The following is a 26,960-nucleotide window of genomic DNA, read 5'->3' as shown; positions in this document are numbered from 1 at the left end:
AGGGAGTAGAGACGAGCTGCTGCCTCCGGGCTCCTGGTCCCGGCCGGACTCGGGTGCTGCGCTGCGCGGCGGAGACGCGAGCCCAAGTGGCGGCGGCGGCGGCGGCGGCGGTGGCGGAAGTGGAGTGGGGAAGAGGGGGTGGTTGTTAGTGTTTGGCGCCGGCGGAGGGAGTCATTCCTGCAGCTGCACTTCCGGTCGGCATTTTGTTCTGAGAGGGAGAGACGGAACGAGAGAGAGACACACACAGGGCTCCTTCCCCCCGCCCTCCCCCCCCTCCCTCCGTCGGTACCGACTCACCCGACACCACCAAGCCGCAGGGAGGGACGCCCCCGCCGACAGGAGGATTGGTTCCCGGGCCCGTGGCGATGCCCCCCCGGTAGCTCGGGCCCCTGGTCGGGTGTTTGTGAGTGTTTCTATGTGGGAGAAGGAGGAGGAGGAGGAAGAAGCAGCGATTTGTCTTCTCGGCTGGTCTCCCCCCGGCTCTACATGTTCCCCGCACTGAGGAGACGGAAGAGGAGCCGTAGCCACCCCCCCTCCCGGCCCGGATTATAGTCTCTCGCCACAGCGGCCTCGGCCTCCCCTCGGATTCAGACGCCGATTCGCCCAGGTAAATTCCTGCTCTTTATTTCGGCGGCGGCGGCGGCGGCGGCGCCAGGTCCTCAGCGTCTCTCCTCCTCGCTCCCCTCCCAGCCGTTTCCTTAGCGGCCCCAGGTCTCTTCCACGGGCGAGTCGAGAGTTCGCTCCTCTCTGGTGGCAGCCGCCCTGGGTGGCGGTGGTTTTGTACCCTCTCCCCGCTGGCTCCGGTGGCGGGGACTGGGCTCCTGCCGGGCGGCCGGGGAGGCGTAGGCCCGGCGGAGAGTGCAGGCCGCGGGCCAGCGGAATCTACTTGAGCTCGGGGATTAGGAGAGCTCCGGGCTGAGCGGAGCGACTGCTGGTCGGTGACAGGCCTCGCCCGGGAGAGGAGCCGTAGCTAGCGAGGAGGCGGAAACAATACAACTAACAGCAAATGTGCCCCGATCGTCCCCATATTTACAACTTTCCCGGTCCCGGAGTGGGGAACGTCCCAGTGAAACAAACAACCCCCCTTCTTCCCCCTGTGACCCCATGAAGGGAGGAAGTAGTTTCAGTTAGTGAGACAAATGTAAATACTCAGACACGGATACGGTGGTAATTCTTTCTCTTTTAAAAACTTGTTTTGGATGTTGGAAAGTTAATAAAGACTTATTTTCTTTTTGAAAGAATTAGATCGTCCACATGAATATTTAATGTAGAAAACCATAGTGTAGTAGACACTACACAACCCCCCCCCCCCGAGCTTTTTATGTTGTTTGACAGTGTGTGTTGCACATGGACTTTTTATTCAGAGACAAGTATAAAGTACTTGACAGGTTTACTCTGCCACTTTATATTTGTATGCGTTATGTAAGGACAGTTTTAAACGACTATACATAAAACACTCAGGTACTTCCTGACCTAAACGTGTGGAAGCATACAAAGAATTGTAAATGTTCTGAGCATTTTGCCAACAGAAGGATAAAACCAGTTATTTAAAAAAGGATAGAAATTAAGTTATACTTAAAATCCTTAGGAGGTTAAAAAAAATGTAGAAGGTGCCATCCTTTCATGTCAGGGCAGATCTTCTTGAGGTCCCAGGATTGTCATTGGCTGTTTGTGCCATGATGTTTGACTGTGTAATGAGAGAGGTGTCATTTTAATAGGTCAAATGTATCTGTAAATGCTGGAGAAAAATATCAGTTCTATCTTAACAAGTTCTAGTTCACGAGTAAGTTAAGTGTTTAGAGTCTGTTTATGGAGGTCTTGGTAATGTAGGTTGTGGTAAGGGGGAAAACACTAATTTAAAAGTCCTCAGTCATACAAATTGCATAGAAAAATGCATGTACCTCTGTTAGTCTCATTTGATACTTTGTTTCATATTCGCTGAAGGAAAACTCTCATTGGTTAAAATGAAGCAACACTGCTCAATAAAGTCCCTTGTTTTACTAGTGGGTGTTACATTGGTTCAAATTTTTTGTGTCTTATTAAATTTTTATTGTCACTGTAGAATAAGTAACTTTTCTGGAGGTTATTTTTGAGTTTAGCATCCTGCTCACAATAAATTGTTCCACATTTCCTACAAACGAACGGATAAATGTTAAAAAGAGTGAAGTTAATATAGCTGTCACGTACTGGGCATGTTTTTAATGCTATAAATCCGTGTAGTAGTCAGTAGCGTGTCCGTGATTTGTATTGGTCAGGGAGCAGTTTGAATTTTAAAAAGCCTGAAGCTCCTGCTGAGCCCCAATCCCGGCCTCCCTCCCTCCCACTAATCTCCCATTCCTGTCTTTGTGCTGCCTGCTCCTGTTAGACACTGTTTGCTACGGGGCCTCAGGCCTACAGCGGGTGGGGGGTTTGCGGGTGGGGGGTTTGCCAGGGAGGGAATGCAGAGAGGAACACTTCTCGTCTTCAGAAAACAGAGGCTTGGGTTTGGGGAGACTGGGGCGGGTAGGGGCTTCTTATAAATGTTTAAAAAGCCCTCATATGTTCCTGTGATCGTCTTTACAACTTTTATTTAATTAAAATACTGAGATGTGTGTCAAGGGATGAACATATTTCCACTAAAGAAAATGCAAAGAGTTCTTGCTTAGTTTTCATCAACAGAAACAACTTATTTTTAGAGTTTTATAGTTAAAAGGAGCCCTGTGCATATTTTTGAATCAGTGTGTTATCAGTTTATAGAATTGATTTTTTTTTCCTTAAGACTTTGGAATTATGGTTCATTGGTTCCTCTTATTTTCCCACTTCTACATATTTAATAATTTGTAAGTAATACAGGTTGTGTGATAACTTTCATTAAGATAACAAACATTTCTTCAAATTACATTTGAAAATATTTTTGGTTTGGTGCATTGCAATTGAATAGGTCATTTTTAAAGGTGAAAACTCAAAACCTAAACTTGAACTCTAAATCTTTGATAACGTGGTGAGAGAGAATAATTTGTTTCATTGTGGATTACAGTTTGTTTTACTTTTGCTGTATTGGTTGAGCTATTCACCACTGGTTAATCTTATATTTTCATTCACCACTGGTTAATCTTATATTTTCATTTTTTGAAAAGTCAGTTAAAAAGCGACAACCATTAAGTGTTCCCAGTAATGTATAAAGTGTTCTTATAATTCTAGTTACTGTTTTTGGAGAAATATTTACTAATGTACCTAAAGGAAATCTCATGAATGTGTTTTCTCTTGAGTCTGCAGTTACCAATAACTTACATAACTTGAAAGCAGTTTTAAATATTGGAAATCTAGTGAATTAATGTCAGACATTAAATACTTAATTGTTTCAGTGCTTTGAGAAGTATATATAGGATGCTTCCTTTTTAAAGCCATTCAACTTTGTTTACTAAAGTTGATTGAGTTTTTGAATATTACTGACTGAGCCTTAAAGAAGAAAAAAAATTGTAGAAAAATGACAATTTAAAATTCTTTTGAGGGATGAAAAATGAAAGCTTTTAACATGGTAGTAGACACTTCTGGTTCTGCGACAGTAATTACTAAATTTAAAAAATATTCTGAGCAAAGATAAAACAATTTGAACACAAAGTTTTCTCTTTTTTGTAACTGGACTGCCCAATTCAAACATACTTGCTAAGGCTTCTTAAACTAACTTTATATTTAATTTTTGGTACCAATCCATCATCAAATTGTTGTAGAAACACCATAACCAACAGTATTGGATTTTGACATGTCCTGTTGTGATATTTTTTATTTTTTCAAAATAAGATGCATAATTAATAATAGAATAAATAAAAACTAAGTTTGAGTTTTTTATAATTGCATTTAATTGTCCTTTTGAGTGATTGGGAGGTATGGAGTAAGTAAAATTCCTTTTAGGGAAATGTAGCTTTTATTCTGTTTAACATGTTTATTTGCCATAAAATACATAGGAAATATTGTCTAGGTACCTTTATAGAAGTCCGATAATTAACTGTTTAGTTGAAGATGCTTATTTTAATATCCTAAGCATAGTAAATTGACTTTGGTGATTTGTGGTCTTACAGCCTTTAAAAATCTTTTAAAAATTCACTTTTTAAGCACTTTTTCCTATTTCCAACAGTTGTCATTTATAACTTTGCATTTTTAATTGGTCCCTTTTCAAGGTGATCTGAGTCCATTTATAAATATTCTCAAATCCTGTGAGAGAAGTGACCAGCATGGTTTCTATTTTTTGATGAAAAACTTGACAGAGTCCATGTGATTTGTGTAGGTTCTTATAGTGTGAGTCAGTTGAAGAAGGAATTCTCTTACATTAATTCTTTTTTAGATTATGTTCCTTTTAAAAATGTCTGATCTCTGATTTTGAAAGTAGGTATTGCTGAGTGCTAACACTAATACCATTTGTGACTTTTTCAATTATCTGAACTCAAGATACTTTTGCATTTTTTAAAAAAGAGGGATGATATCTGTTTGCTTGTATTTTCCTCGTATTAAAATAGTACCTTTACATTAGAAAACCTGAACTTGTGTTTGGTGTTTAAATGACTGCTTTCATTTATATATGTCCCTACTAAAGAATGTAGTGATTAACTATATTTGTAGTAGACAGTATGTAAAAGCTTCCTGAAACATTTGGTTTTGCAAGTTTTCTTTTAAAAAATTACTTGAGTAGAGTTACAGTGTTTCTAGTTGATTTTTAAAACAACTTTTAAAACCAGGTATCTTAATTTTAGGCCCTCATTTATAATTTTAAGGAGAATTTTATGTGCCTAGAATATTTTACCTAATTAAGTTAAGTAATAAAAGTGATTTTTAGATACTTGTTTTGGTGTAAATCTGGAGTCAGTTTTAATGAATTGAGTTTTGTGAGATTGTATTTTATTTTAAGGCATATCGCCTTCTCTTCCCAAAGTGATATTAGAAGGGTTATTTCAAGATATACCGTTGCCAGTTAAGATTTTGCCCCATAAAGTTTGGGGGCATATTATTTGCTAGAAATTAATTTAAGTATGCCCCCCATAATATTACCTCATTTAATTCTTGCAGCCCATGAGTAGAAAGAGTTATTAACCACGGTTTACAAATGAAGGAGACAGGTTGGAAAGCTTCAGGAAACTGCCTGTTAATCTTACAGTTAGTAAATAGTCAGATATACTTTTGTTCTTAAGGATTTCACGGTTCTACATTTCTAATTTAAATAAAATCTTACTATTCCTTTGGTTGCTCAGTTGGCATACATGTCATTTAGTCAGAGATTACATACTCAGGCAAAGAAGCTGGAATAGAATTCAGTCTATATATCTTGGAGATAATTTATATTTTTGAAATCAGAAATCTTTACTATCTTTTTATTAAGTTGTCTGTGAATTTTTTACTTAATGTTTTTATATGCATCTATTTTAGGGAGAATTCAGCTTTACAAAATGATTTCATTCATGATCAATTGTAGTATAGTAGGTGAATCAATAAATTAGCACAACTAATAACTTTTTAAATTTCAATATTTATATAGCCAAAGAATTTTGATCCTTTCAAAGCAATCAACTTGGGAGGTTGTATACTGATTCCAGAGCTGTTGCCATTGCATAATAACCTTATGGGAAACCCTTTTGTGATTACCTCTTAGAATAATTGATGTAGTCCTTTACTTATCCTATTATGAATCTTTGTTTTTGGAGGTGAATTTGAGTTTTTAAATATAGTAAGAAAATTAGGATTTAATAAAATCTTTTTTGTTAGACATAGTATTCAGTGCTTTTACATTTGTAATATATAATGTCATTGAGTGATTTCATGTGCCAGGTACTTATATGAATTTTCTCAATTCTTCAACATACAGTATAAGGGTAGGTCTATGATAAAACTGACTCATTGGAATGATTAAGTGACTTGCCCAAGGTCACACAGCTAATAATTGCAAGAAAGTGGAGAATGGACTCCAGAGTTGGTGCTTTTATTTGGTAGCCTTTACCACTATACTGTGTATCACGATTTGAACCTCCCAGCTACCCAGTGAAGTTACAGTGTTCTTGTTTTGCAGATAGGGAAATTAAAGGTCATCATGTCCAAGAAGCTTGTCCTGAGTGGCAAATCTAGCAATCTAGATAGAATTCCAATTCAAATATGTCTGATTCTAAAACACTTCTAGTCTTCCTGTTCTACTACCCTGTCTCTTTGAGATTTATCATACAAATTTTGACACAAAAGATGTTTGGTTATAAAGTAAACAGACTGTTTTTCTTGTGTTTCTTACAAAGAGATCCTCAAAAAGTTTTTTTAGTTTTTGGTGTTTTGGGAATCTAATCCAGAGCCTCATGCATGCTAAGCATGATCTCTGTCTCTGAGCTATCTATATCCCTAACCCTCTCAGAATAATTTAAAAAGAGGAACTCTATAACGTTCGTTCAGTTATAGCTAATTTGTTATTCGATTGTAGTCTTTAAAAATTTTTAAGTCTATCTAATGTATTTTTGTACGATATGCTTTTAAATAAAATTTATATTTAAATATATACCCTAGAATATAGTAAATGAATATATCAACAAAGTACATAACTTTAGAATATTGGATAAATTCACTTTATTTTCATGACTTTATTGTGATTATACATTTACTTTTTCTGAAAATGTTAAGCTTAAAAGAATCCCCCAAAATACATTAATTTTTAAATATAACTCATGTAGGTAAATTGCTTTGCCATCTTATATGTGTGAAAATATCTTGAACACAGATACACCAAACTCCTTTGAAGTTTTCATTTGTGTATATTTGCCTTTTGTCAGAAAGGAAACATCTTTTAAGCACACAGAAACATGAAATTGTCAGTATTAATTTATTAAATTTTACCTTTCCTGAGAAATTCAGAAGCTGTGACAAATTTTGAAATGCTGGATTTCTTTTGTTAGGGTTAACATATTTAGGTCACTTGTCTTCTCAATTTTAATGAGTTGTGCAGTCTTGAGCAGATGAAATGCATATTTATTTTTATATGATCATTATTTTAAAAAATACATGTTGTAGATAACTATTTAATTAACAGTGCTCAAAACACTAATTAATTATTGAAATTCAGATTACAGTTTATTTTTTAAATATTCTTATGATTAACACTTACGATATTTAATTTGTTAATCAGAAAACAAAAATGTCCTTCCTAGCTAAGAAATACATCATTGTGTTTTCTCAACACGGGATTGTCCTACGATCCTTTCAGTATTTTAAAACTTACTTTTAGTTGTCTTCTGATAGAATTGTGGATTGCCAAAGTTAACTAAAGAAATGTATCATCTGAGTGTAGGCTATCTGTAATTTACTTTTTCCTCATTGATGGCCAAGTTGAAATTTTATATGGGTTTGAATTGAGGATAGGTATTCAGTATTATTAATAATACTGGGATTATTAATACTATTCTTAAAAAATTGTTGCACATGAAAAAACATTTTCACTGAGTTACTTCTTATGCCTCAGAAGGCTCTTAACATTAAAAGTTGAAACGTAATGGCCTAAACACTGTTGATATCATTGTTTCCCTTTTGAGAAAGTAATCAGATATACAGTATTTATCCCATAACCTCTCTCAGGTTATTCTGACTTACATGATATATAGCTCTACTAATTTTTTTGTTCTTTCCCTTTTCTTATATTGCTCTCCCTTTCTCTGTCCATTTCCATTTCATCTTTATCTTTCTCTAACTGAATTTTTACATAGCATGTGAAATATAGGTGTGTGTTGTTGTCGTTGTAGTTAATGTGAATGGTCTTGTAATATGTTACTTTCCCTGATGAAATCTAGAGCAATTTGAAAGACCTTAAGTTCTGAGATCTTTATGAATTCAAAATATAGCTGACGAGGGACTGGAGTTGTGGCTCAGTGGTAGAGTGCTTGCCTAGCAAGTGTGAGGTACTGGGTTTGATTCTCAGCACCACATAAAAATAAATAAAATATAGGTGTTGTGTCCATCTACAACTAAAAAACATAATTTTTAAAAATAATCTTAAAAATACTGCTGGTAAAAAAGCATGGACATTAACCATGAAAATGTAAATTTACATAGCATTCCTACCTTTTTTCTATGGGCATGCATTACTTTTCAAAATGTCTCTTCAAGTGCCAGAAAATTTTTTGTAAGGAGAAAAGTAAAGCATGGTTTCCATGATTACTTATTCCATTTTAGCATTTGTGCAGTTTATTACTTATATTTCTTGATCAAATAATTTGTTCCTATGTCTATTAGCCATATAGTGCTTGTCCTGTTTTAGCTATACAGTAAATTTTTGTTGAATTGATTATTTCAGATTGAGCTGTAGATTTTGTGATATTTCCTCCTCCTCCTTTTTTTTTTTTTTTCCCCCACACAGTGCTAGGGATAGAACCCAAAGATCTTTGGGATTCTAGGCATGTGGTGGTCCACCACTGAATATCCCCACCTCTATGTGATATTCCTTACATATATATCTCTAAGATTAGTGGATGACAAGTATATTTCTGTTAATTTCAAAATATAATTTTCTTAATGTAGGTATGTCCTTGGGTCCTCTAACCTTTGGAGTAAGAATGTTTTATTTACATATATACACCTAACAGTAAAACAGTTCCTTTTTAACTGTTAGGACTATGAATTATAGGAAGGGTTTTTTGTTGTTGTTGTTGTTCTGGTCTTTTGATATAATCGAGTGTAAGATACTTGGGTTTATTTCAGGAAGATAGGTATGTAATACTGTGTTTTATCTGAAGATAGATTTATTATAATTTTAAACATTTTTCTAATTTAAGTATAATATATAATAATACAGATAAGTTAATCAGAAATATATTACAGCACATTAAAATAGTGATTAGATGACTAAAAAATTTATCAGGTTTATTGAAATATGATTTATATAGTAAAATTTATTCTTTTAGATGTTCAGTTAGATGAGTTTTGACAAACATATACATAAAATCTTGCAACTCTTATCACCACAATTAAAAATTTTTCATTACCCCCAAAAGTTCCCTTGTGTCTCTTTGTAAACAGTTTCCTACCTCGACCCCAGCCCATAGCAGCCTGATCTGATTTCCGTCCCTATGGTTTGCCTTTTCTAGAATGTGGTGTAAATGGAATCATATAGTAGCCAGCCTTTTGTGTCTGGTTTCTTTCAATTAGCAAAACTCTTTTGGGAGTCATTCATGTTGCATATATCAGTAGTTTGTTGGTGACTAAATTTTTTGATTACATTTTGAAATGGTATTTAATGTACTACTTGAATCTGAGTATTTTTAAAAATAGTACTTTTAATAGCCTTACATATTTCTTTCAGAGCTTAGCAGCTGCCTTTTAAAACATTTTAATTGCCAGTTTTATCCTTTACCTGCCAAAATCTAGTATAATTGGCATCATTATTATTATTGTTATTATTATGGTGCTGGGGATAGAACCCAGGGCCTTGTGCAAGCAAGGCAAGCACTCTACCAACTGAGCTATATCCCCAGCCCTTGGCATTATTATTAAGTGGCATTTATTTGTATTAGTAAATGCTGTTAGGTTTAAGTGCTCTACCAAGCAGGTGAATTAGACAGTGCCTCTTTTTCATTATAGTTAAAATAGGTAGCATTGTGTATTTTTTAACATTTAGTATGTAGAGATTAGAACAAGAAATAAGGGATGGTATAATTAACCCACTTAAAAAATTGAGTTCAGCTAGGCACTGTGGCACACACCTATAATCCCAGCGGGCTCAGGAGGCTGAGGCAGGAGGATCTTGAGTTCGAAACCAGCCTCAGCAACTTAGTGAAGCACTTAGCACTCAGTGAGACCCTGTCTCTAAATGAAATATAAAAAAGGGCTGGGGATGTGGCTCAGTAGTTAAGCACCCCTGGGTTTGTTCACTCCTCAGTACCATTTTGTTTTAAGAGTTTAGTGTTTATAAATGTATGCTAAAAGTACAGCATGGATTATAGTGAGTAATAGTCATAGCCCCTCTCATAATGATTACAGTTGGAGAAGCAGTGCTCTTTAATGAAGAGGAAAGGATGTAATGAGAAAAGAGCTATATTCTGCTCATTTTATTTGACACACCCCCCATTTGCTTTTTGAAAAAGTTCTCTCTCTCGGGTTTAGGGATATTCTCCTCCTGCTACTCCCCTATGTCTTTGACCTCTCCTTTTATATTCTTTGCCAAGAAGAGTTCTTCCTCCTCTGTCTATTCCTTTAAATATCTGTATTCCCAAGATGATTCTTCAGACTTAGTTCTGTTCACTCTCCCTGTTGATCTCATTTATTCACATGACTTATTACATGCTACCTGTGTGCCGATGACTCACAAATCTGTCTGCTGAATGTATTTCTCTCCTGAATCCCAGATCCAGCTATCAACCAGGCACCTCCATTGTACTAGAAATTCAAAACTGAGCTCCTTCTTCAATTCTCTTTTATCTACTCCTACCCAAAAAGAAATTATTCTTAAAAATATGTGAAGTAATTTAATGTTTCTTCTTTCAACTGATTGCCTAAACTAGAAATTTGGGATAATCCTTAACTCACTCTTACTGTACCTCCAATCACGTTGTTCACCCAATTTTTGACTTTTGTCATACTTCCCTGAATATCACTTGAATCCATTCCTCCTCTGATGTCTTGAATCTAGAATGTGTGCTTGAACTTACAGATTTCAGATAAATGACTTCTACCATTTTAAGAAAGATTTAGATCTAATATAAAAGAAGTATATATTTAGTGTTTGGATACTTTTTGCTTATATGCTTGGGTTCTGGTTTAAAATCAAGGTGTCATCTTCAGTCACATTTACACTGTTTAGCATAAATGGAATTATCATCTATATACTTTTCCATTATATCTAAGATCTAGGGCTTTTGATTTACAGTCCAGTATATCAACTAGAAATTTACTCAACCTTTATCTTTTCATACTTTGCCTTTTGCAGTTCCACGTTTCATGGAAGTGTATGTTCATTTCAGTACTCTTGTATTTATGTACTCAGAAACAGTATTGAGTAGAGAATAAAATGGGAATGTGGGACAAAAGATAAAAGGAGGGCTTTTTAACTTTCCCATACTGTAGAAACATGTTTACTGGAATAACATTTTCATTTTAATTGTAGACAACAAAAAGCTAAAGAAAATGCTATGGCTTTCAGTTGCTGCTCATGAAAACATTTTTTAATGACAAGAGTCAAACATATTGTGGTTGTATTACTTGTTTGTGAGTGTGGAAATTATTACTCATCATTTTTTATTAACTTTATGACATTTCTTCCTTAGATTAAGAAGTTATCCCTTCATCTTCCTTTTTGAACAGAAGGGTTTGCTTAGAGTTACTAAAGGTTTAAATAATTCCAAGTATCTCTACTGTGAAATACATCTTGAAAATCAAAGTAAAGCATTTTCTTCATTATAGAGTTTATGACTGAAGAAACAATATGTGCTATATTTTGCTCTGTGTTAACTACTGTGTTTTAGAGTAAGTAGGATCAGTGTAAAGCCAGTTTACAAAAGCTGAAAGGAGACCTCCTCTGGTAGTCATTGTAAGTGGTGGCTTATACATAGTAAGCCCTCAAGAAACAAATGTTGAATAAATGAGTTTGAATGTACTTCAGTTTTGGGACAGGACTAATTAGAGAAGATGAGTGGGGCTTGTTAAATATTGAGCAAGTTTTATAGAAGAAAGAAAACATGAAACCCAAAAAAGGTTAGGACAGTGTTGACAGCAAAGAATTGGTGTAGTTTAATTATTATTTGTGTTTGGACAGCTAGGTTTGTTTAGCTAGATAAGTGAAAGGTCTGTGTATAGAAATGTTTTTAATTCTTTCTTCTCTCATTCTTACTCCAGCTCAGCTTCTGGAATCACATATGTAAGTGCTAAGGAACAAAATTGGTAGGTTCTAGGCTAGAATGATCTATATCATCCAGATGTAAATATTAAGAAATCAATCTGGAGGTGTAGGTGAGAAAAAGAGAGAGGTATTTCATATAGCTTTTAATATTTGCCATTTACTCAGAGTTCCTGGTATATTTCGGGGGGCCATTGTACTGTCCCTAGTCTTCAGATGAGGGGGATCTAAAGACTAGAATTTAAAATGACTTATTTATGATAAGCTTGTGACTGGCCTAGGATGAAGATTACTGTCTGAATCTCTTAATATGTTAACTAGCTGTTGATGCATACTGCACCTATACTAGTTATCTTACTGTTTTAATGATTCCAGTATTTTCAATTACAAGAAAGTCATTGATATTTTAGCATTTTTTATTAAAAATCATAAATTTACATAGGGCAATGTTGCTTGATTCATTGTTTTTTTTTCCCTTCCCCTCACCCCTCCCACCCCTCTTTTCCCTCTATACAGTCCTTCCTTCCTCCATTCTTACCACCCTCCTTATCCCTAACCCTAACGCTAACCCCACCTACCCCCCATTATATGTCCTCATCCACTTATCAGCGAGATCATTCGTCCTTTAGTTTTTTGAGATTGGCTTATCTCACTTAGCATGATATTCTCCAATTTCATCCATTTGCCTGCAAATGCCATAATTTATTTTAGTATTTTTAATGAAACTTTTATAGTTCAGTAACTCTCTTGATTTTCTTGGAAACCAAAACTACATATAGTTTTCTGGTATTTTTTTAAGACTAAATTATGAAATTTAGAACTAACAAATTTTCAAGAACCTCAGATGTTGAGGATTTCACTTCATTTTTTTTTTCATTATAGAAGCAATGTGAAAAAATTACACACTGTTTAGAAAGTAGAGAACATATCTGTAATTTCAAATTCTATATTTTTTCTGTGTATTTAAATAAATATATTTAAATGAGTGTACTTATGGTTAAATATATATATTTATAGCATAAACATACATACATATATCATGGAGTTATTCATACTTCTATCAGGTGTTTTATTTGTTTTCATTTTTCTCTGTGTAAATAAAGAGGCAGAGAACATCTTTCTATGTAACTTCCCCCTTCTTCCCCTTTCTGTTTTTTTTTTTTTTTTTTTTTAATTCACTTGGAGTGGAATCATGTAAACAGAATTTGGACCAAAAGGTTTGAACATTTATATGGCTCTAATATGTATTTCTGAAAAATAGTTTTACCCTGCCATAATCTTTATTTTCATTCATATCTGAATTTATGTGGCAAATTAATTTTTCTCATTGAATGTACTAATCATATTGATTATTCTTAGGTCATTTAAATGCTCCTCCCCCAACACTGTGACTGTGATCTCTTTTTAGTATATTTTTAACTTCTTGATGATCAGAATTATGGCTTTTCAAACTTTGTATATCTTTTGGAGGTATTATATAGTGAAATTAACTAGGTTACCAGCCAAGTGACATTTGGGCCACTTACTAACCTAAGCTTGTTTCTTCACCTATAAACTGAAGAGGTTCACAAGTTTTATGATTTCTTGGACTAGACAAAATAAAAGGGAAAAAAAAAATCTAGGTAAAGAAAAGAAAGGAGGGGGCTGGGGTTGTGGCTCAGTGGTAGAGCGCTCGCCTAGAACTTGTGAGACCCTGGGTTCGACCCTCAGCACCACATAAAAATAAAATAAAGATATTGTGTTCATATACAAATAAAAAATATACTTAAAAAAGCAAAGAAAGGAATAAGTGCTAGGAAAATAGTGATAGTTAAGGGATCATCAGTCTTATTTGCAGAAAGTAGTAAAGAGTTTCTGAATTAAATGTACTAAAAAAGAAAAGTCAGTTGCTAGGTAGGATCTGTTATTTATCTTAATATTTGAAATGTAAAACATCCAGTTTAATGTGGATATGGTCATGATGTAGTATTCATTCTTTTGGTCATCGGACATTGGCCGTGTCCTGTTTCTCTACTCAGGGACCATTATGTATTAGAAATGGTGAAAGAAAAGACTTCAGCCTACCCATCAAGAATCTTGCAGTCTAATGAAACTAAGATAAATAAAAATCACGTTGTGATATCTAAATGCTGTGATTAAGATAAATAAGGGATGAGAATGTCACTAATTTAGACTAGTGTGTCAAGAAAGTAAATCAAAGCTCTCCTAGAGAGATGGTATATAAAATAGGTTTTGAAAGCCATTATTAGTCAGATTCGAGAGCCTATGGCAATAGTTTGATTTGGAAAACTACTAATGGCTTAAAAACTACAGTATAGGCTTGAAAAGGGGCACGCCAAGAAGATTTGAAGCTGCAGAAAGGGGCAGGGTAGCCTGCATGCCTGTAGTTCCAGCTGGTTGGCAGGCTGAGGCAGGAGGATTGCAAATTCAAAGCCAGCCTCAGCAATTTAGTGACATCCCATCTTAAAATAAAAAATATAAAGGGCTGGAGATGTGGTCCAGAGGTTAAAGTGCCCCGGGGTTTAATCCCTGGTGCCAAAAATATTAAATTAAATTAAAAAGATTAAAAGGTTATGATGGGTTCTATGTGTTTTTGTTTGTTTTGTTTTTTAAATTACCAAAGATAATAGTGCCATAATTTGCTAACACTGAGTTTTCCAGGATATTGTATATATTACTCTGAACTTTGAATGACAAAATGAATGTTCTTTTATGACTATTTTCTGTTGTGCAGTGTCTCCTAGGTTTTCCAGGTATACTCATTTTTCAAGATTAATCTCAAGACTGCCCCTTCATTTAGTATTATACTAACTTATGAAATCTTATAGTGAGAACTGTGTTACTTTGTTGATGAGAGTTTTCTCTTTACAATTATAATTAAAGGTATACTTTTAAAATAATTAAAAATGGGGGTAGCTTTTCAATTGATAAATGTAGGAATAATTTTAAAACTATCAAACTGATTTATCAAAAAAATTGACCAGATCAAATAACTGTCAAAATGAAAATCAGTACTTTCCTAGGACCTAAGTACATTTAAGCATATTTACTTTTAGGCATATGTATTTTAGATGCCAGGTAAATTTATGAAGTTTTTCCTTAGCTGTTCCCTTAGAACTTTCAATCATTCAACAAGAATTAATTAAATAACTGCTATATAATCAGCAATGAATACCAGGCATTTAATGGTAGGACTCTTTTTTTTCCCCATGTTCCCTCCTAAATTTTACATGCTGTCTAAAGAATCCCTCTATTTATTCTGTTCTGTAAAAATACCATCTGCAAGGTATAAAGGAATGCGGAATCATGTGAGCAGAGTTATTAAAGAATAAGAATTAACAATAGAGATATGTTTAGTCCTGAATAATGGAGGGGCAATTGTTGGATACTAGAGGGGACATAGAATTGAGCAAAGTAAAGTAGCAGATACTGTAAATGCAGCAATACATAGAATTATGATCAGAAATTGTGAACTGACTGATCTGTTCCTGAAAGTGTCTTGTATTTAAAAATTATCCTCTAAAGCTGATTTGTGTCTTGTATCTTAGATATACACTACTTAAAAGAAACTCGGATACTTACAGTAGTTCTTAGTAAACATCTGTTATTTTTGTTAGTTGACAGCTTACTTTCTAAGTGTGATTTGAGGAAAACTATTATTGTTAATTGTATTTTCAAATAGAAATTTGCTAATGTGTGATATTATGATGGGTATTTGGAAGGAAGGTATTTGATAAAAAGCAAAGAAAATGTAATCAAATAAGCTTAAGCTAATCTGGTATTAAAATATAATAAGTTATCCTCCACTAATACAATTTAGCTATTTACTCTAGATCAAGTATTCCAAGTAATAACTACCTAGATGAGAAACTTGATTTAACTCATGTTTAATATCTAGAGATAATTATACCTCTAAAAATGTGGTATTGTAGTATACTCTCATGTGTGTATGGTAGTATACTTAATATGCAAAATATATTCAAATATATAAACGTATCCACTATATTTGATAACTCATGTTGTATTTTCTTGACTTACATCTTTTAACCAAAACATGTACCTCCTTTTTTTTCTCTTCCAGTCCAAGTCCTACCATCTTTGTAGGAATTTTTTTTTTTTTTTTTTTTTTTTGGGTGGGGGGGTGCTGGGAATCGAACCCAGGGCCTTGTGCTTACAAGACAAGCACTCTACCGACTGAGCTATCTCCCCAGCCCCTAGGATTGTTTTTTGCTTATTTGTTTTGTCTTTCTGGGGGAGGTGGCATATCAGAATCATCTTATGATTTTTTTTTTCAAGATTAAAATCCTTTCCCCCTTTTTTCCTACCCTATTTCATGTGATTTTTTTCATGTTCTGATTATATGTTATGCTGATTTGTCACATTTTTCCTATTATATATCAAGCCTTGGATTCTTTTATTTATTTATTTGTTTATTTATTTTCACAGTACTGGGGATTGAACCTAGTGGCACTCTGTCATGGAGCCACATCCCTTTCTATTTATTTTGAGACAAGTTTTCACTAATTTTCTCAGGCTAACCTCAAATTTGCAATCCTCCTGCCTCAGCCTCCTGAATTGCTGGAATTCTAGGCATGCACGACCATGCCTAGTTTATTTTATATTTATCTTATTTGTCTTATCTTCTCAATTCCAATATAAACTGTTCTGAGGACAAGGTAGGCCTGTGAGGCTTGGTAAAAGTATTTCATCTGGAGTAGGCTCCTAGTAAGCATTTGTTGATAAAATGATATAGCTCACCTGGAGTAGTAGGAAGTTTTGGAAAATATCTCACATTCTCACAAGCCACAAAATTTACTCTGTTAAAGTATTACAGTTCATGTTGGGTGTGGTGGCACATGCCTATAACTCAGCGACTCAAGAGGCTGAGGCAGGAGGGTTGCAAGTTCAAGGCCAGCATCAGCAACTTAGCAAAACCCTAAGCAATTTAGCAAGAACCAGTCTCAAAAAATAAAAAGGGCTAGTAATGTTAAGAGTTTTTGGGTTTAATCCCAGGTACCAAAAAAATTTTAAATTTAAAAATTAATAAAAAAGAAAGAAAATTGAAAGGACCAATCACCAGTGGGTTCAATCCCTAGTACTGCCAGAGGAAAAAGAAATTCAGTGGTTTTTAGAATACAGTAGTTGCCCTTGTGCTTCAAGACCCACAGTACATGCCTGAAAGCATAGATAGTATTAACTATATACTCTTATCTTCTTTCCTGTGTATGCACACATGATAAAATTTGATTTCTGAACTAGGCATAGCAAGATATTAACAACAACAATTAAATAGAGTAGTTATAATGATATAATGTAGTAAAAGTTCTCTTTCAAATATCTTCTTATACTGTGCTCGCTCTTATGATGATAGGAGATGATACTTAAAGGAAGGGTATATCCAAATTACCAGCCTCACTACTCTTGTTTGGAGACCATTATTAAGTAAAATAAGATTTACTTGAACACAGCAGTGTGGGACAGAATGCTATGGTTTGCAACAACAGGATAGAGAGTGTTTTTCAGAATGGCATAAATTTAAAATTTATTAATATAGTCCTGGGCAACTACCATTCTACTTTTTATTGCTATGGTTTATCCTTATACATATTAGTAGAGTCGTACAGTGTGACCTTTTGTGTCTGATTTCTTTTACTTGGTCTTTTATATTGTAGAATATCAGTACTGCATTCCTTTTTATGACTGAATGATATTCCATTGTATGGATACAGCACATATACTTTGTCAGTTGATGGTCATTAGCCTTTCTTCATCTTCTAGTTATTACAAGTAATTCTGCTATAAAAATTCATGTGCTGTCAGGTACAGTGATGCATGCCTGTAATCCCAGCAAATCAGGAGGCTGAGGCAGGAGGATCATAAGTTCAAGGCAACCTCGGCCATTTAGTTAGACCTTGTCTCAAAATTTAAAATGAAAAGGGATGGGGTAGAACTCCCCTAGATTTAATCTCCAGTACTGCAGCCAAACAGAATAAAACAACAGCAATAACAAATAACAGAACAAACAAACAAAAAACCCAAACCATTCATGTGCAAGTTTCTATGTGGATGTGTATCTTCAGTTCTCCTGGGTACATATGAACAGCCTATCTAGGCCATATAGTAACTGTGTTTAACTCTTTGAGGAACTACCAGTTTTCCCAAGTGTTCACAACATTTTACATTTCTGTCAACAGTGTTTGAGGGTTCATTCTTCATGTTTCCAATTCTCATTTTAATCTAACTTTGCCCATTTTAAGTTGACTTGTCTGGTATTTTATTGTTGAATTTTAAGGTTTTTATATAAGTCCCTTGTCATATGTGGTTTGCAAGTATTTTTCCCCCATTCAGTGAGTTTTCTTGTACTTTTTTCTTTGGTGGCTTATGTTCTGGATGTCATATCTAAGAAACCACTGCTTAATAAAGGCCACAAATAGTCACCTATGTTTGGTTGTAGTTCTTATATTTAAGTCTCTGGGGGCCTGGGGTTGTAGCTCAGTGGTAGAGTGCTTGCCTAGCACAAATGAGGCACTGGGTTTGATCCTCAGCACCATATAAAAATAAATAAAATAAAGGCTAAATTCTAAAAATATATAAAAAAAAAAAAAAAGGTCTGATCCATTTTGAGTTTTGCACGTGGTTGAGGTAGGAATTCAACTTCATTCTTCTACATGTACCTCTTCGATTTTCCATCACCATTTGTTGAAAGTATATTCTCTCAAGATTTAACCATTAAATAATCTTGGCACCCTTATCAAAAATCATTTGCATGTACATGTAAATGTTTATTTCTGGACTCTTGGCTTTACTCCATTGATATGTGTCTTCTTTATACCAGTACTCCACCGTCTTGATTACTGTAACTTTGTAAGGTTTGAAAATGGGAAATGTGAGTCCTCCAACTTAATTCTTTTTTAAGATTGTTTTGGCTATTCTGGGTCTTTTTATGTTCATATGAATTTTAGGATCAGTTTGTCAATATTTACAAAATACATAGTTGTAGTTTTGATAGCGATTGTTTTGAATCTATAGATCACTTTGGGGAGTATTGCCCATAACTATCATAGTACTCTAATCCATGAGCATGGGATTGCTTTTCATTTTTTAAGCCTTAAACAATGTCAACATTGTTTTCAGTTATCAGTGTACATGTATTGAACTTCTTTTGTTAAATTTGTTCTTAAGCGTTTTATTTTTTTATTCTATTGCAAATGAACTTGTTTTCTTAATTTCACTTCCGGATTATTCACTATTAGTATATGGAAGTTGATTTTTGCATATTGATCTTGTATTGAATCTTGGAATCAACCTTGCTAAATCCATATAGTCTGAGTCACACTCTTCATTTCTAGGGACATTTCCATGTACTTCAGTTTGATTCATTCAGCCTTTTATCAGTCTTCCAAATACTACATATCAACAGTGTTTTCTAGGTAGAATTTTCCTGTTTGTCCAATCTTACTCATTAGTAATTTAAACAAATTTATGCACATATGAAAAATAATATTAGCCACTAAATTATGTTAATGTCTTAATTTAGTGCTACCTGTGACATGGGATTAAAAATTGAAGATTGTGGTCCAGTACTTAAAACAATGTACTTTACCTGTAGTAAGGATCTCAGATATTTGTTTATGAAGTAAACAAATGAGTAAACAAATACCTAAAATGGCAAATGCACACTTAAAAAAGATACCCAACACCCTCATTAGAGTTAGGAAAATAAATAGTAAAACTTTAGTTCGCTAATATGTTCTGTTGATTAACAAGGATTAAATAAATCAATATATAAAGTAAAAAATGTGCTTGTTTAAAAAGCTTTAGTTTCTGTTCTCAGTAATGTTGTTATCACTGATCCTTAGGTATTATAATAGATATAGAAATTGGTAGGGTAGTTACTACCTTTTTTCTTCTTAAACATTTATTACTGCTTTCTATATATTATTTATTGTCATATTTACTACTCTGGGATAAAACCTCAACCTCATGAAGTAAATAATGCTTTCATGTCACTGATGAAGAAATTGATGTTTAGGAAGTTAAGTAATTTTGTTCAAGGTTACACAGCTTGAAACAGGAGGAGGGAGAATTTGAACCTAATTAAAAAATCTAGTCTTGAACTCAAAATTTCTATACTTCAGTGCTTTTCCACTGCCATTGAGGAGCTTAAGCCCAGGTTGATTATATTAAACATAACAGTCTTTTAATATTTGAACCATATTTAGAAAGATTCAAAGTGGAATTTTTAATTGGATTTTTACTTTAGAAACTCAAGTATTTGCCTTTGGAAATCAGATATAGGATTTGCTCACTTTTTAAATGTTGCCATATTACTTAGTTGTGGTTTCAAAAACTTCCTTGGTCTTCACTTTGGGATGTGAGTTTTGAAACTTGCAGTCAGTTTGCATCCTGAAGTGAGTGAACAGACTTTGTAAGAGAAATCCTGGGAGTACCCCTTTAAAGTTTTATGGCATGAAGTTATAGCTTCAGGAGAGGGGTGGGTAAAAGTTGAAGAATAAAATAACTCCTAAGTTGTTTTTTCCATGTTGAAGACTTTTGCTTTACATTAAATCTTTCCTGCATTAAAAAATGTAATATGATTGCCTTATTTGTACTTAGTGTTTATTGTACTTTTTAAATTGAGTTTCTAGGGCTGGGGTTGTAGCTCAGTGTAGAGCTCTTGCCTAGCACATGTGAGGCTCTGGGTTCAATCCTTAGCACCACATAAAGATAAATAAATAAAATAAAGGTATTGTGTCCATCTACAACTAAAAAAAAATTATAAAAATTGAGTTTCTGTGGAAGTTTTATAGTTTGCTTTCTTTGTGTCATACCTTTCTTTGCAAATCTCATATTCATTGCATACCATTGTATTGAATTTTCTTTGTTGTATTTTTTTGTTGTTATTATTTTTGTTTAGTATGGGGATTGAACCCAGGGCACCTATTCCCTGAGCCACATCCCCAGCCCATTTTTTTATTTTTTGACACAATGTCTTGCTAAATTGCTCAAGGCCTCGCCAAGTTGCTGAGGCTGGCTTTGAACATTCAATCCTCTTGCCTCAGCCTCCCAAGCTGCTGGGATTACAGGCAAGTGCATGCCTGACTTTGTTGCATTCTTTTTTTATTTTTATTTTTTTATTTTGGTACTGGGGATGGAACCCAGGTGCATTTAACTACTGAGCCACATCCCCAGTCCTTTTTTATATTTATTTAGAGACAGGGTCTCGCTGAGTTGCTTAGAGCCTTGCTAAGTTGTTGAGGCTAGCGTCACACTCTCAATCTTCCTGTCTCAGCCTCCGGAGCCCCTGGGATCACAAGCATGCCCCACCATGCCTGGTGTATGTTACATTTTTTAACAGTAGGATTTCACAGAATGAAATGTAACCCAAAGAAGTCATCTAAAACTTTGGTATTGTAATTGGTGCCCTAATAGATGTGAATTTTTAAATAGGTTTAAAATAACTGATAACAGACTATCTTCAAAGTATTTTCTAAATCTTGATTTTCAAAATCAAGATGTTTGACTTTTGATTTTGTAAACTTTTAAAAAAATCCAAATCTGTCACCCTTTCTATGATTATTTCTTTATTTCAGGCAACGTCCTTTTTATTTCCTTTTCTTTGATCTGTAAGTCTCATTCTGCCAGGCAGAGTGGTGCATGACTGTAATCCCCAGTGTCTTGGGAGGCTGAGGCAAGAGGATTTCAAGTTCAAAGCCAGCCTCAGTAATTGATAGAGACCCTAAGCGACTTAGCAAGACCCTGTCTCAAAAAAAGAGTTGGGGTGGGAGGGCGTGTGCTGGGGATGTATCTCAGTGGTAAAGTGCCTCTGGGTTCAATCCCTGGAACAACAACAACAAAAAAAAAATATAATAAGAATGTCTCATTCTTCACGCTCTTTGAAACATTCCTTCCAGTTTAAATCAGCTTATATTTTATATTTTTAATGTTTTAGCTCCAAAGTGAATTAAGCCTTTTGCCTTAGTTATTTAATATTATTTCTTAAGTACACATATACCCAGAGTTGAAGATCTGCTAGTACTCAAATAAAATCAATTGTATCATGAGAAGCTGCCTGCTGATGGATCAGGTATTGTGTTCAGTCACCTCGTTTGGACTTTATGACACAGAGTAGGGGTACTTACTTAATGCCTTAGTTGATAATTACATTATCGCTACTTATACTTTGTTTATAGAATCCAGTAGGAGCTAAATAGGATTTCTTTCTGTTCTTTATGATTTAGACAATAGAAAAGGTTTACAGTAAAATCTTTACTTCATTCTTAGCAATGATGATAATAATAGTAATAGCAATAACAGTAATGGTAATATTTATTAAGAGCTTACTGGTTTGAATATTTTACTTGCATTATTTAATCTTTATTACAATCCTTTGAGGTATAACTATAATATTATTTCCACTTTACAAATTAGAAATTAATGCTTACAAAGCATGTGACTTACCCCAGGGATGAGAGAAGTCTCACAAGCCGTTCAAAGCCAATATAATTAACAATGAATGTATGTTCCTCCTAAGCGTAAGACTCTAAGTTCCATGAGGTCAGAAACTTAACATCATCTTTATTGTTTTATTTCTAGTACCTAGCACAGTACCAGGCATATTTTTTTTAATAAATAAATGAGGTTATGAGAGGCTGACTTACTACCTTAATTTTAACTCTTCTGGCAGGAAATCATATTAATTTGATTTGCACTGTGCGATTTTTTTTCCTTTGCTGTGGAATACCATTTTCCCTGTCTTCAGCTGGAAACATAACAAGTTGCTTTTCATTCTTTAAGTCCCAGCATAATTCCATCTTTTCTGTAATGTCTTTCTTGTCTCCTTTAAGTAGGACTTATCATTCTATTTTTTTCCTCTCTCTGTAAACCTTTATTATAATACCTATTATATTATATTATATTAACCTTCTTCCCCAAGCTTGGGATCTTTTATTAGGTCAGGGAGGTAGGCAGTGGTAGTCTATATCTTCTTCAGCATACTTGTTGATCAAGTACAATTTCTGGTACTGAGTAGGTGCTCACTAAATATTTGGGCTGAATAATTCATATAAACAAGCTAAAAATAGACTTGCAGATAAATAGGCATTTATTTAAATGTTGTCCTCTGAATTACTGTCAGTTGTGTTGTGATTTTAGGCTACTCCTTAGTTCATGAAAACAATCATTCCTCTAGACTACTTTCTTTCAGAAATATTAATGTTTGGGAAGATAGTACAGCACCCCAAGATTGCTACTAGCAGTTTCTAAGAAGTTTTTTTGACACTCTTAAGGAGGGAAGTTTAAGAAAGGAAGGGGGAAAAAAATCTAAATAAGTGGAAGGCATGATCATGAATAAGTAACTGTTCAGGAATGAGCACGTTTTTAAGAATTTTTGTATAGGATGGGGTATGTGAGATTGAATGCTAGAATCCTTGAATAAAGAGTGTGAGAATTTTGTCTGTTCTTTCATATACTACACACTGCATATGATTATTATGAAAAGCAGTTGAGGTAGTATGGATAGACATACTCATAAATAGATTAGAGCTGTATATTAGCTATTGTAAAAGGAATTTTACTAAATAATGTATTATGCTATAGTTTTTTTTTAGTTGTAGATGGACACAATACCTTAATTTTATTTATTAATATGTGGTGCTGAGGATTGAATCCAGTGCCTCACATGTGCTAGGCAAGCACTGTACCACTGAGCCACAACCTCAGCCCCAGATTGATTCTTAAGAGTAAAAAAAAAAATTCTTAGTCTTCTGTTGATATATAACAAATTATAGCTTCAAACAGTAAACATTTGTTATGTTCTAATTGCTGTGGACCAGAAATCTGGGTGCAAGTTAGCTGGGCACCCCTTCCTCAGGGGTCTTAACAGGGTACAGATTTCCTACACAGTCAGTGTCAGTGGAGGATACAGTCATCACAAGGCTTGACTGGCAGATAATCTGCTTCCAAGCTTACTGACTTAGCTTTTGGTGGAACATAGGTTGTCTAACTGTTGGCTGGATACTTGAGCGTGCTTCATGAGCCTCACCATAAGAGTGGTCACAACATGGCATTTGGAAGAGAGGGCACCATGGCAGTGCCAATTTCTTTGTAACTTAATCTTAGAAGTGACATGTCATCACTTTGATTGTATTGTTTGTTAGAAGAAGCCAACACTAAGTCCAATGCACACTTGAAGGGAAAGGATTACACAAAACCATGAGTAATAGGGAAGTGGCATCATAGGGGACCATTTTAGAGGCTGCCTACCATAATGCCCTGTGGGATTAGTATGAGGATTTCAGTGTTACAAAAGTAAAAGAATTGAACAAAAATAGGTCAGGGAGCAAGTTGAGTGTTTTACATACTCCTAATGCATAGAGTGTAAGCTGGCCAAAAATTATTAGTCAGGAATAGAAATGTTGTGTTTGTTAGGAGTGAATTAGAACATAATGAATTTTAATGATTTAACTGTTAAGAGACAATATTTCTGTAATGTGTATCCATGGGATCACCTTATTTTCTGATACATATTTCTCATTTCTGTGTTAGTTCTGATGTAGAACTCTTTTCCTGTTTGAGATAGATGTACTAAGATACTGGACTTAATTGTGGGTAGTTGAGCCAAGACAGCTATATTTTCTTTTAAGGCCAGAGTTGGACTTAACCATGTAATGTCTTAAATTCATTTTTTCATGTGCAATGGGTCAGTTTCCCCATTTTTTTTTTCATCTTGAATCAGTCTTAAATAAAAATGTTTGTCAGATATAAATAAAACATCAAAACTTGGAGAAAGACAAATAGAGAAAATATTTTGAAGGTATCTATTTCTAAATTATTTATTGGTTTAATACATTTTTCAACAAAAATTGCAATAAACGAAATAATGTTTTTGAAATTTATCTAGAAAATTCTAAAATCTATGAGTTAATGGGGAAAGAAATCAACATGATTTATCATATATTAAAATATTTTCAAGCTGCAGTAACAATAGGTCATTACCAGTAAATCGTTGGAAGAGAGAAACCCTAAAATGAACCTTGCTGTTAATCTTTCTCCAAGTGAAATATGCAATTATTTTCATAATATACCTTATATGTAACATATAGTAAACAATATGTAATACATATATATTAAATATGTAAAGGAATTCTGCATTATTAGACCTCCCAAAACCAATTAGTGACAGTGATACTAATAATATAATTAGTTTGGGACTCTTTTAAGACTGATTTTAACAAAAATGTATTTTATGTTAAGTGTAATCTTGGTTGCTGATTATATATAATTTTTCATCTTGTTAAAAATCATTGTATTGCCTTTCTTGATCTTTTCATTAAGAATGATCTGTATCAACCAGGTATGATGGCACGTGCCTTTGATCTCAGCAGCTTGGAGGCTGAGGCAGGAGGTCCTCAAGTTTGAGACAAGTCTCAGCAACTTAGCAAGACCCTGTCTCAAAATAAAAAGGATGGGATATAGCTCAATGGCCAAGCAGTGGGTTAAATTCCCAGTAACACTCCTCACACCCCGTGTGTGTGTGTGTGTGTGTGTGTGTGTGTGTGTGTGTGTGTGTGTTTGTGTGTGTATATCAAACAGCTAATGCAGTGGCCTTTTAAAAATGATTCCTGGAGCTCAGTGGTACAGTGCTTGCCTAGTGTGTATGACACCCTGGGTTTGACCCCCACCACTTACAAGGGAAAAAAATCTGAGAAGAACAGATTTCGTTTTACTTATTGTTAGTAATTTAAGATTATTGATTTGCAATAGAAAGTGAGGTGAAAATTTGATCACATTTATAGACTGGTCTCATCCACAGTAGTTTACCTTTAAATTATCTACCTACCTCAATCAAATAAAACAATTTATTTGACTTTTGTACAACCTGAGAATTTGTCAGTCTTTAATTATCTTTTTAAATCTTCAACAGAAGATATGTACTTAGTGATTCTAAATCTGGATATTGAAGAAAAGGGTACCAAATTGAAGAGTACTAGATTTTTAATATTTTTTTGAACTTTAGTCTTTATGTTACTCAAGGAAATGATCTTTTTCAAGCACTGTCTTGCATGGGAGATATGGACCTATTTTCCCAGCTCCCTATTTTCTGTCCAGTCCCCAGAGATACATGTTAGAATAACTTAGTTTTGACTGTATTTTTTAGTCTAATGCTAAAAATACTGTGGTTTATTTCTTTGTACAGTCGTGACTGGTAGATGTGGATTCTGCTTGTGATTTCACCATACTTGTTCAGTTTTTCTAGGTGATTCAAATAGATAGAGCAGTACTTTTTAAAACCTGTCTGAGATGCTTACTTAGCATCTTGTTAACTGCAGATTGTGAATCAATAGATCTGGAGTAGGGTCTAATAGTATGTGTTTCTAACAGTCTCAAAGATGATATACCCTTGGTAAGTTCTGAGCTGCTAATTTGCTTAAACAGACTCAATTCTGATATCTTTACTCAAAAAGAATTATTCTATTCTTGGTTTTATAACTGTATGATATTTTGTTAGGTGAGTCTCATACTTTTTCTCATTTAATTTTTAAAACATCTTTACAAGACTATAATCCTCATTTGTTATAGAAAATTAAGGTAAGTGAAAAAGAGGAAAATATTAGTTATATAGCTACCAGAAATTAAAATAATGTTTGTTTTTTTTAAAAAAACTACTAATGAAAGTTAAGCTTTAAAAAGAACTAAAGTTATACTTTATAACGTTATATCATATGCTTTGCTCCTTATAAAACAAAATATTGGAGTAATATCACTAAAACTAAAATGCATTTACTCAGAAAAGACCAGAAGGAATTATTAAAACATAATAGTAGTTAGATTAGGATGATGGGATTACAAGTACTCCTTTTATCTGTAGTCCACAATATTTGCAAGTTCATATGTTATCTTTACAATAAGAAGTAAAAAGCCTTAAAATGCCTCTGAGGAACAGATCTGGAAGGCAGTAACTACACTAAATAAATACTTGACAGTTCATCTGAAAATCTTTCAGTAGGAAGATGGACAAAGACTAATACAAGTGAAAATACAACTTGTAAATGAACTATTCAAAGAATTAAAAACTATGGTAAAACATTTTTTGTGTAGCCAAGTAGGTACCTGCCTTTCCTGAAGAGAAGTATTT

General features: G+C 34.3%; 1 protein-coding gene across 2 annotated transcripts in view; it reads left to right on the top strand.

The window, feature by feature from the left end:
• Positions 1–293: 293 nt before the first annotated feature.
• Positions 294–26,960, top strand: part of NIPBL (NIPBL cohesin loading factor) — a 180,651-nt gene continuing 153,984 nt past the window's right edge. The window contains exon 1 of one of the 2 annotated variants that reach the window (XM_079145736.1): positions 294–607. The gene's annotated coding sequence lies outside the window, so the exon portion shown is untranslated. The remainder of the gene's footprint in view (positions 608–26,960) is intronic. The other variant, XM_079145735.1, reaches the window with a different exon arrangement.

Source organism: Sciurus vulgaris (genome assembly GCF_902686455.1).
Source record: "Sciurus vulgaris genome assembly, chromosome: 6".
In the NCBI taxonomy this organism is placed as follows: domain Eukaryota; kingdom Metazoa; phylum Chordata; class Mammalia; order Rodentia; family Sciuridae; genus Sciurus; species Sciurus vulgaris.
Note: the sequence above shows the minus strand (reverse complement) of the source record. Positions and strands in the feature narration are given on the sequence as shown.